The following is a 4,218-nucleotide window of genomic DNA, read 5'->3' on the forward strand; positions in this document are numbered from 1 at the left end:
GGGGGGGGGGGACCTGGAGGCAGGTTTGAAGGGTCGGGGGAGGAGGGGCCGTGATCACCATGTGGAGGATGGCAGTAGGTGGACATGGGTTAGAAAGGCCGTGGGCCAGGCGGCCTCCTAGGCAGCTTCCTGATGTTGGCCTTTTCCTAGATGGAAGCCAGCCGTCGGGGCACACACACCACATTACAAGGATCCCAGCCAGGCCCAGGAGGGGAAGCAAGGACACCCTAGAGGCGGAGGGCACTGGCAGGTAGCACCGTGGGGGATGAGAGGGGGTTGGAATCTAGATCCAATTTGAGAGGGGAGGACGCTGGAGGGTGGGATGTGAAAACAGGAGGAGAGAGAGGACTCCGAGGTCATTGGAGGTCTGAACAAGTGCAAGGATAGAGGTGCCCCGAGCTGACACGGGAGGCCTGGGCAAGGGGCGGTGTACAGGGGGAGATCCTGGGGTCTGGAGGCCCGGGGTCGGGCCATGAGGCTGTACCAGCAAAGGCGGTGCGGGCCCTGAAACCAGGCGAAGACAGCGCTGGCGGGAGGCAGCGGCCCCAGAGTCAGGACCGAGGAGGCCCGGGCTGGCTGCCAAGGTCAACCAGGTGGAGGCCTTCGGGGCTCGGCAAGAGCAGTTCTGTGACCTGGCGGAGCCTGGCGTCTGCCTGCCTGATGGGGAGGAACCACAGGCGGCGACCGCGGACAGAATGTCCAGGGTTCTGGGCGAGGAATGGAGAATGAGGCGGAGCTGGGCTGCAGGAGACGGAGGCAGAGAGAGACGGCCTGGCGGGAGATGCAGGGGCCCGCGGCAGACCCTGGAAGCTCCAGGCGGGAGGAGGGACGTGGTGGCGGGGGGCAGGGCAAGGGCTGAGGCCCAGGCTCCTTCCGCAGAGCCTGCGGGTACGGCAGGCTGAGGGGTCAGACTGAGCACACGGGGCTGAATAGCGAGCCCCGCCCGGCAGGGGAAAGGAAGGGAGGATGGAGTGAGAGCGTCTGCAACGGCAGAAAGACAAGGGACGGCGAGCAGGGCCAAGGGAGTGCGCGCTAGCCCCGGAAGAGGATGCGCTGGGCTGGCGGCTGAGCCACGGTGAGGAGCTGCAAGGGCTCGCGGGGCTGGAAATGCTGCGGCAGAAACTGGAAGTCTCCTGCCTAGGCTGGCTTAGGAGTAGAGGGGTGCACCCTGGTCACCCTCGCACCTCCGGGGCGCCACGCGCTCGCTGGCGGGAGGGCAGAGGGAAGCGGGAAGGAGACGCGAAGGCGCTGCGATCCCGGGCACGCAGCCCTGTAGGCGTGGAGGCTGCTGGAGGGGCCGGGCAGCTTCTCGGCGACTCCACGCGTGACTGCAGAGATGCTGCAGGGAGGCAGCGCTCACAAAAGCAGCTCCGCTCACAAAAATACGGCTACGTAGGCACCGAGCAGCCGTCTGCTTTGACACCACTCGACCCTGCCAAAAAGAGCGATTGATGGGGTCAGAAGGGCGGGAGGTGGGAGGGAAGGCGAGGAGTGGGCAATGACCTGAGCCTGGCTTTCCATCCCAGGACTGCGTGGTGTTCTCAAGGGAATTTAGCCAACCATTTCGTCCTAACCTCAACAACAGGTCCTCGTGAGTCCTCATACAGCCTATCCTTAGGCGGTAACAGGCTGCAGCTGTTGAAGTCTAATTTCACTCTATTGATCGATACTTTCAATAGAATGCTTTCTGATTAATTCTGTGCCTTTCGTTTTACTCTGGACATGTTTCAAGATAGTGTATTAATAGGACTCTGGTGTTATGTATTCAATCAATTTATAGATGAAACCCGGAAAACTCAAATATGGTTACAGGACTGGATTAAATGATATTTACTTTGACAATAGAGAAATAAAAGTATACTGGACTGATGGAAATATTCTAAAACTATATTGCAGTGATGGTTACAGAACTGTACTGATTTACTGACAATGGGTGAAATTAGTAGCATGTAAAAAATACCAGCTGTTAAAAATGAAAAAATATATATCAGTAAAAAAAAAAAAATACGTGTCTAACTGGAAGGAAGTAGGATACAGAAGCTGGGGGGAAAGAGGGAAGGGTAGGGGGACTAAGACCCTCATTCACATCGTGGTGTGGAAGTTTATACAGTCTAAGTTTACAGAACAAGAAATTCAAGTTCAAGCATATTGATTAAATCTAGTTAACCTATAGGAAAACTGACTATAATAATATAAGCACAACAGATTAGGAGGAAGAAGATAAGTAGCCTTAATCAGCGAAGCCTTCATCCTTCATAATGGAAAGCCACTGCAAAAGAAATCGAGGTTGATAAATACAGAAGCTCGATAAGTGCATTATTACTTAAAATTTTGAATTTTGAAAGGAACTCCCCAAAATCTAAAAATGCTAATTGTTAAAAAAATTTTTTTGAGATAGGGTCTCTCTCTGTCACCCAGGCTGGAGTGGAATGGTGTGATCATAGCACACTACAGCCTCTCTGACTCCTGGGCTCAAGTGATCCTCACATCTCAGCCTCCTGAGTGTGACTACAGGTGGGCACCACCACACCCAGCTGATTTGTTTTATAGAGAAGTGTTGCCCAGGCTGGTCTCAAATTCCTGGCCTCAAGCAGTCCTCCCACTTCAGCTCCTAAAGTGTTGGGACTACAGGCATGAGCCACTGTGCCAGCCTAAATTTTTGCCTTTAGAAATTGTCGCATGAATTCCTGGATTGGCATAACAGTTGGTCTTGTCCTAATAGAAGAGATGTTGAAATAATCTGTCACCTTCACACTGCCAGGCATGTGCACACACGGGCATGTCTGTGCATGTCCGTATGTGTGCACATGTCACATGAATGTGCAAGTGTGTGCAAATGTGCAAGTGTTTGTGTGCTTGTCTGTGAACATGTGTGTCCATGTGTATGTGTGTATGTATGTTTTAAGAGACCTGTAAAATCAAAAGAAAAACTAGCCTCAAGTAAAATTACAAAAAATCCCCACACATATTTACAGTGATCACTGTCTTTCATTTCTTGAATAAATATTAAACTTTGATTATCTGAGATGCTTTTATATTTAGGAAACTAGTTAATACAGACTAAATTACATTTCAATATTTCAAATATTTTCCTAAATCTCAATGACTTTTGTTACTGAATCTGCTGCTAAAGGTCTTGGTACAATTAAATTTTGAAACTTTTTTTGAAAGGAGGGGAGAAATTTTATTTTCTAATTTTATGCTTCTAATTTATATTCTGCACATTAAGTGCCATGGAAACTTGTCTTTAGGATATCAGTATTTAACTTGGGCAATATTATTTCATCTGAATTTATTTGGAGAAATACAACTTAGGTGTCTGCTCATAAACATCAAAAAATGTGCCAAATGAGAAAATAGGGCATTAACAATCAGAATTTATTTATTTTTTAAATTTTGATGGTTTTGGGGGTGTAGGTGGTTTTGGTTACACGAATAAGTTCTTTAGTGGTGGTTTCTGAGATTTTAGTGCACCCATCCCGGGAGCAGTGTACACTATACCCAATGTGTAGTCTTTTATCCCTTGCCCCCCTCCCCACCTTCCCCACCGAGTCAAAAGTCCATTATACCATTCTGTGGCTTTTCATCCTCATGGTTTAGCTCCTACTTATAAGTGAAAACACACAATATTTGGTTTTCCATTCCTGAGTTACTTCACTTAGAACAATGGCCTCCAGCTCCATCCAAGTGGCTGCAAAAGACATTATTTCATTCCTTTTTAGGGCTGAGTAGTATTCCATGGTGTATATGTAGTATATTTTCTTTATCCATTCGTTGGTGGATGAGCACTTAGGTTGGTTCCATGTCTTTGCGACTGTGAACTGTACTGCGTGTGCATGCGTCTTTTTCATATAATGACTTGTTTTCCTTTGGGTAGATACCCAGTAGTGGGATTGCCATATCAAATGGTAGTTCTACATTTAATTCTTTAAGGAATCTCCACACTGTTTTCCATAGTGGTTGTACTAATTTACATTCCCACCAGCAGTGTAAAAGTGTTCCCTTTTCACCACATCCATGCCAACATCGGTTGTTTTTTGGCTTTTTAATTATGGCCATTCTTGCAGGAGTAATGTTGCATCTCACTGTGGTTTTAAGTTGCATTTCCCTGATGATCTGTGATGTTAAGCATTTTTTCATGTTTGTTGGCCTTTTGTATATTTTCTTTCAAGAAATGTTTATTCAGCCGGGCGCGGTGGCTCAAGCCTGTAATCCCAG

At 48.0% G+C, this 4,218-nt stretch overlaps 1 long non-coding RNA gene across 1 annotated transcript in view; it reads left to right on the forward strand.

Moving 5' to 3' along the window:
- Positions 1–4,218, forward strand: part of LOC108532277 (uncharacterized) — a 14,728-nt gene that overhangs the window by 877 nt on the left and 9,633 nt on the right. The window contains exon 2 of the long non-coding RNA XR_001886401.1: positions 151–250. This is a non-coding gene — a long non-coding RNA (uncharacterized LOC108532277). The remainder of the gene's footprint in view (positions 1–150; positions 251–4,218) is intronic.

Source organism: Rhinopithecus bieti, unplaced genomic scaffold, assembly GCF_001698545.2.
Source record: "Rhinopithecus bieti isolate Rb0 unplaced genomic scaffold, ASM169854v2 scaffold_9919, whole genome shotgun sequence".
Taxonomy (NCBI): Eukaryota; Metazoa; Chordata; class Mammalia; order Primates; family Cercopithecidae; genus Rhinopithecus; species Rhinopithecus bieti.